Genomic DNA, 13,969 nt, shown 5'->3' on the forward strand with positions numbered 1-13,969 from the left:
GTAAACTGTGTTTTGCTCCTTTGCTCCGCCGCCCACTCTCTGGGCCACAGGAGGACCAGTCCTTTCCGATTTACGTAAATTCTAACTCCTCGTGCAGCATTAGGTTATTAGAGGTGATTAGGAGCCCAATAAAGTTTTGCAGAGGTTTCACATTTGCACAACCTAAAAGCTTACTTCCATAAAGGGCACTAGAGGCAGCCATAGTCGTATTGGCTTGAAGTGGGGTTGAAACAGAGCACCCCCCCCTTAAACCCAAATCCTACGGATAAACCTAAGGATGCCTTCCCCATATCCGCTTTAAAGCCAACTCGCTGTTTTAAATCTGTGGCTTTCAAGAACCCTCTCATGTGACAAATATCCCAAGATAATCATACACCTGCACAGCTTCTATGTTGCCTTGTCGGACGTCGGTGCCCCCAGACCATTGCTTTGGATTTAGACTCATTGATCTCCAACACTTGCGTTGCACAGTAGTTCCCAAAACTACTCAGTTTCATCAACCCATTTTCTGCCCAACAGTAAGGCTCCATTCACTGCAGAAAAGAGAACGTAATTTCCCCTATCCTTGCTGGATCAGCTCTTGCACCTTGCAACTAAGTGTTAAGATTGGTAATAAAGAGATTAAACAGTGTTGGTGAACCAGACATGTAGAAGTTCTCTGTAACCTCTCATCGGCAGCCATGCCTCACCCACCCTCCATTGTTTCCATGAAGGGCCTAAATTCCCGATATTAATACAGGATTCATGCCTTCCACCCCACTCAACCTCCAGGGCTGCCTTCAAAATGTCCCCATTTATGGAATCAAAAGCAGCACTCAGTTCAAGTACAGCGTGTCTCTAAACAATTCTAGATGCTTTACCCTCAGCAAACGTTTCATCCTTCCTACCAATTTGGTAATCCTCTACCCCAGTACAGGGAAGAGTACAGAGGCCTCATTCATCCAGCAATAGACCACCATACTGTAGGGCCGGCTTCCTCGACGGCAGTCGATGGAAGACAGAACGGCTGGTGCCAGCGGGGCTCCCTTATGGGATACATTACTCACTGTAATTGTATTTCTGATGCTTGTATTTGCTTAGATTTGCATGCTATGCATGGGCTTACATCTAGTGGTAGCTGCGAAGTATTACAGTTTTTGTTTTCGAAACACGAAAAGGGACGTCGACAGGGCGTGCTAGTAATACTATCCCTAGTGTGACGTCTACTGTACACATGGTCCTTTACGTGTCGAGGTCCCTCAGATTGTTTTGTTTCCGACATAGGGTGCCTGAAGTGCAGCGTGAGTACAGGTGTGTAAAGCAGGTGATTGCAGATTAAGCCAGAGAAAGCATCTATGCACCTTCTACTTCACAGCGGAGGAAGGGTGTGTGCGTGTGAATCTAAGCAGATACAAGCATCAGAAATACGATTACGGTGAGTAATGTATCCCTTCTGAGGTTTGTGGAAACTGCTTAGATTACATGCTAGGCGTAGATTAGCGAGCAGTGTCTGGAGAAGGTGGTGGAATGTGAGAAGGTACACCGGCAAATAGATGTTTTAGCACTGCTTGTCCCACCTGTGACTCTGCTTTGGCATGTGTGTCATTACAGTAGTGCGGAGTAAAGGTATGAATGGAGCTCCATGTAGCTGCTTTGCAAATGGTGTCTAGAGGGACGTTTGCAATAAAGGCCAAGATAGCTCCTGTACCCCGGGGTAGAGTGAGCTCTTGGTGTGAAAGGCAGAGTTTTATTTGAAAGAGAGTAACAGAGCTGTATGCATTTCAGTATCCATTTGGAGATGGTGTTTTCTGAGACGCGATCACCTTCCCTGCCAGGTGCTATGGAGACAAAAAGTTGGTCTGTTTTCCGTAGCAGTATTAGCTTGTTTACATAGTAAAGGACCGCCCTCCTTACATCTAGTGTATGGAGTTTTTTTTCTCAGCTGAGCTTAAAGGGTTTTGAAAGAAAGCTGGTAGTTCAATGGACTGGTTGACATGGAACTTTGATATGAATTTAGGGGAAAACCTAGGGTGTGTTCTAGTACCAACTTGTCTTTGTGGCTAACAAAGAAAGGGTCTTGCAATGACAAAGATAGTAGTTCGCTGACTCTTCTTATGGAGGCGATGGCCACCAGAAAAGCTGTTTTATATGCAAGGTGTTTAAGGCTGGATTTATGCATATGCTAAAAGGGGGGCCCCATGAGTTTTGCAAGAACCAAGTTTCGGTCCCACCCTGAAGGTGGGTTTGCGATGGGAGGCTGGAGTCTGTTTATTGGGGCTCCCAATCTCCTTCCATAAGCGGTGTATGCAGATAATAGCTCAGAATTCTTATACTCGGCACTCCTGTTTGATAAAGTAAACAAGCGATATTTGTGTAATATTTCAAAGACTAGATAATCTTATTCTAGGTGCAGAGGAGAAAATGTCAGCCCTGGCATATGGGTAGCACAACTGCTACAAATGAAATAAATTGCCTAATTAGGGAACTCCCGTCCCCTGCACACTATCTTAGGCTCTAATAGTTAGCCAAACTGTTTAGAAGAAAGTATCCCAATTGTATGGGCAATAGTTTTATCTTAATATTAGTTTTGTGACATTGTTAATTTGGAAAATAGTTTTACACAATATATTCCAGACCACAGTTTGGCGTCTAGTACAAAAAACATTTTATTCTTATGGCCCAACGCGTTTCAAGATATTAATTCTCTTCATCAGGGGCGTAATTCAAATCATTTCTACAAAAAAACATCAAATGAAATTTTTGTCATTTGCTTCTAATGTACAACAAAATTCAAAAATATTCACACTTAGTAACATTTACAAATAATGATCAACCCTAATTTCTGATTAAGAGTCGATTGGTAAATATTCACGTCATAAAGACCTAAAATCAAGCCATCATAGTGATGTCATCCATCCATTTTAGATGTGTAGTTTGCAGTACGTTGAACTTAACACAAAAACAATTTTCCAAATAGTTGAACTAGGTGCCACTTTGGCTCTTTCTCATTGAAAGTAGATATCTGCGAAATGCCGACATGATTTTGTTAACGACCAACTGTGGTCAGTAGATGGATTTATTTGAGAGCTGTACAATATAATAGATTTCATTATTAAATGATCATTCATCTGTCTGTTTCGCGGTCCCATGTGGCCGTGGTTAGCTCAATTCTGTGTATATCATGATTCCACTGTTTAAACAACAATCATCCATGCTATTCAGCACTAAAACCAAGTTTGCTAACCTCGAGTAGGATCCAAGGTGGTCTATAGGTGTCCAATCTCAAATTCCATGCAGATTCAGTGTATCTAGAGTAAAAGACTAAAGGAGATCTGTTCTCTGTTGCTTCACAAAAATGAGAAAAGGTGAATTTGCAACATTTTGAGAATATAACTTACCCTTCAGCCTAGTGTTATAGGGTGCAGGATGTACGTTAAAACAAATCAGTATCCACATGTTGGTAAAAGTCCTTACTGGGGATTTGTAGATAAAATAATATGTACAATTTCAGGCAAAGAGCCCCCATCGGGTAGAATACCCTGTCTTCTTAGAAATCCCTAAGGTTGGTAAGATACTTACTAAGAGCTGAAGCACCTTCTGAATAGACTCGAAAAGCCGGTACAGGATGCCGGTTATGGCCGCTTGTTGTAGTAACGTCTTGCTGTGACATCAACGTGTATTAACGTGCCTGACATCATGAATGCGTCATGAATGTAAATAATCGCAATCGCTCGGTAATGTGTCGAACGCTCTGTCTAGAAATGGCATTTGGATAAACAAAGTAAAAAGTGGGGATGAATAGAGTGTAATCCTCATGTGTAGGCTGTCTCTTGATAATGTCCAGAATCTGACTCCAACCTAATAGACTAAAGTCTGGGGACTGGTGTGCCTAATGTGGGCAGTGAGGTAAGAGACCAAACTGGGTCTCGGCTGAATAGAAGGTAAATTACTGAAGTTCATGCTACATGTCTTGATTTGGGCCTGTTTTGTAAAGTCTGGTGTTCGGGTCATCAAAGTACATAATGCTAATAACTGAGGAATATAATGTGAATTATAGGTCTACTGTCTCAGATGAGTTCACATTCTAAGGATCTAGGTCATCTATACACAAAATGCTACAATACGTTTCTTCTAAGTGAATACATACATCCTCCTCTCTAAGGGAAGGTAGTTGGTGTGTATCTCTAAGATGTAGGATAGACATTAAATCCTCAGGATAGGGTGCTGCCTCCCACAGGTTCACATTCTTCTAGTATTAGTCATTAGTATTGTAATTTGAAATATGAAATACACACCAAGTATAGAGGAGCATGACTAAATTAGTTCCAATCTATTATTGGAAAGGGCCAAGGTAAAATTCTTCATTCATCCCCAATGTGGCCATGCAGTCTATCGCAAGTGTTTTTGACCGATCCCCACCCCTTGTTAGAGGGTGCATTACCTCTAAGAAGTATGGTATGTCTATTGTCCCTAAAGTGCCTATACACCAGTGATTTGGTATTGGCAGTTTTTACGTTGCACTTGTATTTTATCCATCTTTCTTTAGCTCTCTGAGTAGTTTTTCCTACATAGTATTTACCACAAGGGCAGCATAAGGCATAAATGTTTTTACTGTCACAGGTTGCGTAATCATGTAAAGGTATATTATTGCCTGTGTTGGGATGTCCAATGTATTCACTTTTCATTAAACTCGAACAATGCTGGCAGGGGAACCTTAATGGAGCTAAATACTAGGTCGGAGTCTAGTAAGTGGAGCATGTAGTGGAGAATATGTGGTGGCGTACATTCTATCAGGTTTATACTCTTTGACTGGCATCATATTACATATCTTTTCCATTTGTTGAAATAACAGTGTCTGGTGTTTGGTTTGCGTACCTCTTTGAGGATGTCCATACACCTTTGAGGTAGTTTTAAATGTCCAAACTATGACTTCAGAAGCTAAGCTGCCAAGTTCATAGACCGAGGTTGTGGGTGGAACGTTGTTCCCCCGTGCTGTGTGAGCATGCTGTTGGTGCACAGGAGTTTGATTAGATCGCACATCACCAGTTTGTGCAGATGTGGAAACCAAGGTTGTCTCGCCCACATAGGAGCAACTAGGATTAGTGTCACTTGTTCACCAACCTGCGCAGTAGCGGGGTTGGGGGAAAAGCGTAGGCACATGTCCCTGACCAGTTCATCCACAGAGCAATCCCTTTGGACCCATCTTGGGGAAACCTGGATCTGAAGTCTGGGGTTTGGGTGCTTTGGCTTGTGGCCCATAGGGAGAAGATATTGTCTAGGATATCTTTGTCGAGTTGACACTCGTGCTCTTCGGGTAGAGGATCTCTGCTTAATGAATCGGTATTAAGTTCCCGTGGAACGTGTTGCTATGTTAGGAACATGCCCTGCTTGAGTGCCCACTTGCAAATGTTTTGTGCTAGCCTGGAAAAACCTGGAGAGTGTGTGCCCCCCTGCTTGTTTATGTAAAACATGGAAGCGGTGCTGTCCGGGAGGACTTGTACTGACTGACCTAGGTGCACTTAGAAAGCTTGCAGAGCTTTGAGCACTGCCAGTAGTTCCAAAAGGTTTATGTGATTTTGGGCTGTGATTTGTGCCCACAGGCCATGTGCTGTGTGGAGAAGGTAATGTACTCCCCACCCGGCGAGTGACTCATCTGTTGGGACAACTGCTTGCACCGTTGGGTTGTGAAAAGGTTTTCCTTTGTCCACCAGCGTAGCTCTTGAACTAGGGTTCGCGAAACCACCACTAGATCATCCCACTGACCATTTGTCTGAGACCACTGTTTCGCTAACCATTCTTGTATTGGAAGCATGTGCATTTGGCGACTGGCCAGATACTGAGGTATTTGCAGAAGTACTCTTTCATTGACGGGAAGAGTAGACCTTCTGTTTTTATGACAGCCCCCAAGAACTGTTTGGTCTTCCTTGGAACAGGACTTGATTTTTTTTTTGTTGATTGAGAATCCCAATTCTCTGGGTGTTCTGCTTGCAAATTTGAGGGGATTCCCCTGTTATCAGCCAATCGTCCAGATAAGGGTACAATGGGATCAATTCCCTGCGTAGATGCGCTGCCACTACCGCTAGTACCTTGGTGAATACCCTTGGAGCGGAGGCTATGCTGAAGGGTAGCACCTTGAATTGGTAGTGCTGGTTCGCTATTTTGAAACGCAAAAATCTTCTGTGTGTTGGGAACATTGAAAATCCAAAGTTGCCATGTAGCCCAGCTTTAGCAGTGGGATTACCTCATGTAGCGTTGTCATGCATAATTTTTGGGGCTTCACATAGGTGTTTGCAGGGCGCAGGTCTAGGACAGGGAGCATTGTTAGGTCTTTTTTTGGCACAAGGAACTACATTGAATAAATACCCTTGTTTACCTTGTTTGCCGAGACGATTTCTATGGCATCTATTAGAAGCAGTGCCTTCACCTCTTCCAACAGGATACGTTGTTCTTCCTGTGAAGACTGCCTTTGTCTTGGCGGGTGGTTGATTGGCATTTGGATCAGTTCTATGCAGTATCCTCCTGCCACGGTGGAAAGTACTCACTTGTCCGAAGTGATCCCCTCCCTTGCGTGGGTAAAGTGTGAAATACAACTTCCTACTGGTTTTGCATGGGAGGGAACCTGTAGCGGGTGGTCATTGCTTAACGGGGGGGTGTAGAGCCCCCTCTTGAGGAGGAGGATCTGCCCCTACTTTGAGACCTTCATTGGCCTCTTTGTAAACCCTGTTGTGAGGTCTGCCCTTGTGACGAACCCCAGACAAATCTTGGCCACCTTGATTAAAATCTGAGGCCTGTTGGGAGTTTTGTCCTCTGAAACGTTGAGAGTTAGAGCCTCCTCTTTGCTCAAAGGGTTAGTTGGTAAGCTGCCTAGGGATTTGAGGTTGTCATATTCCTCTTTGGCGCTCTTGAGAGCATCCTCCACCACATTGCCAAACAAAGCGTTGGGTTCAATGGGCTTGTTTAGGAGGGTTGCCTGGGTTTCTAGTTTGAAGCCTGATTGGCGTAGCCATGCGTAGCATTTGATCAGTGTGCATTCTGCCACGATTCTCCCTGCAGTGTCCGCTGCGTCCAAGTTGTTTTTCAGGATTCAGTGGACATTTGTCTCCCCTCTGCGATGGTGAGTGAGAGCTGTCTTTTGAGCGGCTCTGGGGCTGAGTCCATCTGTTGAGTGATTTCATCCCACTTGTGACAATTATAACTGGCTAATAACGTAGTGTTATTAGCAATCCTCGTTTGGTAGGCTGCTGAGGAAGCTACCTTCCTGCCCAGGGTGTTGATTTTTTTTACTCTCCTCGTCACGAGAGGCATAGGCAGAGGCTAGAGAGGTTCCCACCCTTTTTTTGTATTAGTAACTACTAAAGAGTCAGGCTTTAACTGCCCTCTGATGTATCAGGGGCCCGATGGGGCTGGTCTGAAGATCTTTTCAATGCGTGGGCTGACTGCCCATGTTAAATTGGGTGTGAGCAGAGAGGGTTGGATGCGTCTCTGTACCGATTGAAACAGGGGGATAAATTGGGGTGCTGATTTTTTTATCCCCAAGGATGTCCTCCACAAAGTCATTGTTGACTTGGGCTTCTCGTGTGTTTATTTTGAAGTGCTCTGCGGCCTTTAGGAGCAGGTAATTATATTGTAACTGGTGGTCTATCGGGGAGTCAGCCAGCGTTGGGTTGGAGTGATCTGGGGACTGGATGACGTATACGTCCTCATTGTCGTCGTCATAATATTGGTCCAAGTCCACCATGTCTTTATTTGTATAGCGCAGCCAAACCCTAGGGTAACTGGGCCCATAGACTTGTGGAGCAACATAGGTTACAGAAGGTTGCACATGCGAAGTGCATTAGAGTATAATACAGCAGATAGCATGAGGACCAGGTTACAAAGTGGTCCACGACACGGTTACAGACTGGCCGGGTTACATATTGGGCAGTAGCTGTATGCGAGTATCATGTTATTACTGAGAAGTGAGCCACATTTTCACCTTGGCTCTGAATGACCAGAATGATACTTCAGCCTTGATTATCATGGGAAGTGCGTTCCAGCATTTTGCTGCTAGCACTGGGAAGCTAGTTCCCCCTGCTGTTTTCAGATTGAATTTGGGAATGTTTAGTTGGTACAGTAAGGGTTTCTCGTTGGTCTGGATAAGCTATGGTAGCGTGGGGCACTCAGTAAGAGGTATTTGTGTGTAATGACGAGCAAACTTAGTTCGATTGTATCCCAGATAAAGAGGATATCTCCCGGAACGTCCTCTGGGTCTGTGCAAGGGTCTTGTGAGCCTTGCCTGGTATGGTAATAAGTATCTTGCCCTAGGTCCTGATGCGAGGTGGTAGCATGCGAGGTGGTAGCCTGCATGGTGTCTTGGCAGGATCTTTGGTGGCGGGCTGAGTAACTGTTGCCCCGCTCTGTGGGGTTCCCTCAAGATTTTGGAGGACCTCGGGGTGGTCATCAACGAAATTAATAAAAGAGGACATCCTCCTCATAACTTTATCAAATTGCTCTGTGGTCCACTGTGAGGAGCTTGGTACTACAGAGGGAGTAGCAGGTGTAAATGGGGGCACTGGGACAGGGGTTCTCTTATGGTGCATAGCCCCTAAAAGAGTGCTGTCTGAGGTAGTGGAATCCCTGCTTCTAGTAGTTTGGACTTTTCCCATCTAGTACATGGAGGATTTGTGGTCTTTCGACGGACGGCCTTTAACGGTTTTCGGGAACGTGTTTTTTGTTAACTCACTCATTTTCAAGCTCTTTGTGCCTTTTTTGGAGGCCGTCGACGCATCGTCCGATGCTCGGTCGTCAGCCGCTGAGGACTTTGTAGGTTTAGACGTATTGTCGGAAACTGACTTTACCGCCTGTTTTGGGGGCCTGTCGTGTGGTGATCGTGACGGCCAGAGGACAGGGAAAGTTCGGACCTCCCCTACGACGACACATGTGGCCCATCGGTCAGCGGTGTGGTCGACCTTCGGCTGTGGAAGATGGGCTTAGTGTGATGAGACTTGGTAGTGCTTGAGCTGCCGGGTATCATCCCTGTATCAGAACCGCCAGCCTGCCTGGTGGGATCGGGGGCTTGCACCCGGGAATCCGATGGACCCAGATCGCCCTCATCCTCTCGCTTAAAGCGTCGATGCTGCCGTCGCTGGAGGCTCCCTCGACGTGCATGGCAGCCTTAGCCTGCATGGCGTAGTGGGCCCAGCGTTTGGTCTTGCGGTCCTTTAGTGTTTTAGGCTTGAACAGTGTACAAGACATGCGCTGTCCCTCGGGGTGATCCCTGGGGAGACAAAGATTGCACACCCAATGTGAGTCTTTCCAGGGAAAGTTCCTATTCCCCGAAGGCCAAAATTTAAAAGGTGTGTTTCCCACGATGTATGGGGGTGGCAGCCTGGTGAAATAGTTGGGAGGAATAGGGAATATACATTCTCTTAACGAGACTAGAATATGAACCGCCCCCTGCCCCCAATATCCCTACTTTGCAGGACCGAGGCCAGGCGGGCCTTCATAGGCAGTAGACAAAGGATCGTCGAGACATGGTTGCTGTCGCTGATGATTGAAAATTCGTCCTTGAAGCCGTCGCGGAAGATCTTGCGGTGAACGGATATCGAAAGGACAGAAAGAACTACTAGAATTAAACTTTTTCTAAATAATGGCGTCAGCCAAGAAGGAACTCTGCGATATGCGTCTGACTATGATGGTGGAAAAAAGCAATCTAAGGGACAACTAGATGTCAGTCTATGCATTGCATGTGATCTAAGCAGATTCCACAAGCCTCAAACACACACACACACACACACACACGTCCCAGCAGTCATTACATACTGGTGACTTGCGACCTGCTGCTGGGAGCCCCGACACTGCCAGCAATTGCAGCTCACCCCCACCCCCCCGATTCCATCCATGCGAGTTGTTGCTTGAGAAGATTCAGCTCCATTTCGGCCTGGAGAACACCGGGCGTAAGGCGCCCACAAGCGGGGCACACTTCAGTTCCCAGAAATGGTGAGTGCGCCAGCGGCGCGAGGAAGGGTATGCATATCGTTGGGGCCGTTGTGTGAGCAGCGCTGCACATGTGTCCATTTTCTTTTGTTGCGGCCCAAAGCAACGGAAGCCGCCTCTGGCTCTCCCAGTGAACACTGTCTTCCACTTTACGCGCCTGAATCAGTGGGAGTGGAACCACATGTGCACATCTCCAAGCCAAGGCTCACATTGGAGGAAGGTTAAAGGAAAGGACTTACTGATTAACCAAGCTGCATCCACACTGATCTTCTCCGTCCCAGTACCTAGTCATATTCAAGGAGTGCAAGCAACTAACAAAATTGTTTCCTTGTGAATTTTATATTTTCTTGCCACTAACTCAACCTATTCAGCAAGCACAGTTGAGTCAAAGAGTTAAGAAGCCACACAAAATAAAATATCACTCACAACCAGCCCTGAGCCAGCAACTACGTTGTTTTTGAGGAGCGCAAGAGACATGGCTCTCCGCAGTGTTCCAACACCTCCTTTCTTTTTACCTGGAGAACCCGCTGTGCCATGGAAAAGGTGGATAAAATCTTTCAAACATTACGCTAATGTGGTGTGTTGTGCAAATTATAGTGTGGAGAGGAGGAAATCTCTCCTGTTGCATTGCCTAGACTCAACAGGGCAGGAAAAAGTTGAGGATTTGACAGATCTCTAAGCAGGAGAAAGCACAGACCTGAATGAATATGAAAAATCCATCAAGAAAATGGAAAAGCACTATGAAAAAAAGTTAAGTACCTTCTTAGAACGCTATAGGTTTGGGAAACTCACTCAGGAAGAGGGAGAGAGCATAGAACAATATATAACGGGCGAAGGAAAATGGCTAGGACTTGTACATTTAACCAACAGTTGGATGAGAGGTTAAGAGGCCAAATTATTTTAGTGGAGTAGTAGCAAAGTTAGAGAGAAACTTTGGTCTAAGGATGACCCACCCCTTGATACTGTCTTACACATTGCGAAAGAGGTAGAACACATTGAACAATGTGTTAAGGTGCTGGAGGGTGAGCAGGATGAGGGTGCTCATTTAATAATGGATGAAGACGAAGAGATCGGTGATGATTGACTAGGGTGCCAAGTATACGCTGATGCCGAAAGAAAATCTGTGAGGGCATGGGACCCGAGTACCTCAATGAAGTTGACATGTGCCCAAAAGAATATGGGGGAGCGATCATAGACTTGGTTGATTGGTCAGTGCGACCCTAAGTTTCAAAGGAAGAAACACCTCTAGAAATGCTTGTCTCGAGGAAGAGAGCTACGCCACTATTTAGCTGGACACACAAAAAGAAGCTATTGGTCAAACTTGGTCCTTATGAAGAGGGTGCAGTCCTATCAGTGGGAGGTTCACCAGTAGGAACCAAGAAATATTCCAGGACAAAGTTGGATGTTTACAGGGGTTTGTTCAACAGTTCAGACGCAAGATAGCACAACGAATGTGGAACATTCCCCTCTAAACGAGAGATGAAGTCAAAGTTGAATTGAAGTTGGTTGAAGAGGATATAATTGAGAGCATTGATGCCTCGGATTGGGTCTCTCCTTTGGTGGTAGTGAGGAAAGGTTCTGGGGAGGTACACATGTGTGCAGACATGAGAGAACTGGACAAATGTACTGTACCAGAAAGACATCTGCTGCCCAACATCCAAGAGATCCTCTCAACTATAGGACCAGCAGATTTTTTCTGAAAAAACATAAGAGGTCCAGACATTTGACTGTGTTCATAACATCAGAGGGTCTATTTCAGTATAAGCAGATGCCTTTTATGACTCATCTCTGCAGCTTCAGTTTTCCAGAAAATGATGCATCGAATATTTTGATGGAGATCCGGGAGTGCTCTTCTTCCAGGATGACATTCTGGTTTACTCAGACAATAGGGCAACACACAATGAGAGACTTCAGGGTGTGTTTAAGCAACTACAAAAAAGCTGGAATGACCCTCAATAGAGAAAAGTGCAAAATTAACATGAGTGAGATTGAATACCTTGGGCATGTTATATCAAAGGCATTTGACTTAAGAAGAATCTAGCGGACGCTATTCCAGGGATGTCTGCACCGACCAGCCGAGATCCGCTATGAACATTCTTGGGTATGACTGAATATTATTTGAAATTTCTAACAATTTTGCTACACTCTCACACTGTTAATATGAGGGAGCTACTCAAGAGCGAAGGCAGATTCATATGGAATGATGCTGGCAAGGAAGAGTTTATTTATTTATTGTGCAATTGTAAGGCACTTATATATCAAGAAATTGTGTTTCAAAGCGCCCACAGGGAAGCAGGTAGGGAAAATGGGAGCGAAAGGCAAGGAGCTGCATAATCGGAGCAGAGTGAGAGAGAGGGTGTCGCCGTGTATCGGGACACTGAGAATCAAGCTGCCCCTGGCTCTTCAGGTAGGTGCGTGTAAGTGGTCAGATCCTGTTAGAGTGAAGGAGGCGTTTAGGTTGTTTGTCAAGACTGAGGTCAACGGGGTGTTGAATTTGTAAAGAGTCAGGATTGAGAAGAGAGGACGTTCAGACTGTTCTGGTTACAACAGTTCTCGTTTAGGTTCCTTGCCAAGCACTTCAGATGGAGGGTCGTCCCGTGGAAGAGGGGGACGTGGATCTTATGTCCCTTCTTCACAGGGTGTTGTAAGTATGAACTCGACTAGTTCCAGGAGTGGAAGGAACTGCCGCAGACCTGCTTACCTCAGAGACCATGTTCAATAAGCCATATTTCGTTTGAGTCCCTGCTGGAGAGTCTCTGTGAAGAAGAGGGGATGTGTCGGGTCGGCTTCCTCGTGAGACGATACTGCAGACTTGTGGGCAGGGCTCACAAGGCTGGAACATGCAGAACTATGATAGGTTATTTATAACGCACTTAATACCCAGAGGTTACTAAGCACGGACCCGGGGATCGAACCTGTGGTGCTCCGTGTCTTGGTTCCGGTGCAAGAACGTTGCAGCTGAGCTATCCTCCCGAGACTGAAGTGAGACGACAGTTGATGGAAGACAGCTCGGCTGGTGCCAGCAGAGCTCCCTTTACAAATATACATATTAAGCCAATTGTATATTTCGGTGTAAATATAATAAAATATAAATCTTTTTACTGGTGACAGAGGAGAGATCCTTGCTCACCATAGCACTTATCCAGCTTGTGCCTTGTCCCCAAAGTTACACTGACATTCCTCAGCCCGGAAGTGCTACTCCCAACCTCAGGAAGCTCCTGTAATATGTAATATCAACCATGACCATTTGATAGTCTAGATGGCATGGTTTAATGATAGTCAATAAAGGGCAACTAGTGCCTGAAGAAAAAATAAAGCTGGCACATGGGTGAGGGGGCTTGAGCTAAAGCATAAATTCGAACTAAAGGGTATTGCAAGGGCATTTGCAGTGTTCCACCCCGTTCGGTCACCTCCACAAAACCGGCAATACCTAATTAGACAGTGCTTGGTCGCATGGGCCATACACAGTGGCTTAAAGATGGCTTAAGCCACCCGCTTACCTTAACCAGCACAATAGCAAGTGGGGCTTCGAAATAGTAATCTCAGCAATCACCACTGCGAAGATCCACATGGGCGAGCATGAGATGGAACTACGTGATGCCATCTGGGGCGTTTCCGTCTCGCCCCAGGATCCAGGATTCAAGTTGAGATACCGCTGGTCTACTGCCCATACAGCACAATACAATCAATCTCAGCACCAGCCCCAGACTTATGTCTGAAGCCACACCCCAATGTCATACACAAACTAGGAAGGGGAGCCACTTCTGGCACCCACCACCACATACCCAGGTCTTCAAATGTAAAGTAATTAAGGTCACATATAATACCTTTTGCTTATTGTTGATCAATATATAACGGCTTTGACCAAGTCACTGGTACCCCAAAGGCCAGAAGACTCAGGTGACCTACTGAAGCCCATTTCTAATCTGTGACCTTTACATAGTTCTTTACACAGTTCTTAGATCTACGTAGAAGGTTGTGCAAGTTATTTCCCTTCACAATGATGGGTACGCTT

The 13,969-nt window shown here is 45.5% G+C and overlaps 1 protein-coding gene across 1 annotated transcript in view; it reads right to left on the bottom strand.

Annotated features, from left to right (window-relative positions):
- Window positions 1–13,969, bottom strand: part of TWNK (twinkle mtDNA helicase) — a 68,878-nt gene that overhangs the window by 10,060 nt on the left and 44,849 nt on the right. The gene's annotated exons all lie outside the window — the stretch shown is intronic.

The sequence above is a fragment of the Ambystoma mexicanum genome, chromosome 8, assembly GCF_040938575.1.
Source record: "Ambystoma mexicanum isolate Mex_15411 chromosome 8, UKY_AmexF1_1, whole genome shotgun sequence".
Classification (NCBI taxonomy): Eukaryota; Metazoa; Chordata; class Amphibia; order Caudata; family Ambystomatidae; genus Ambystoma; species Ambystoma mexicanum.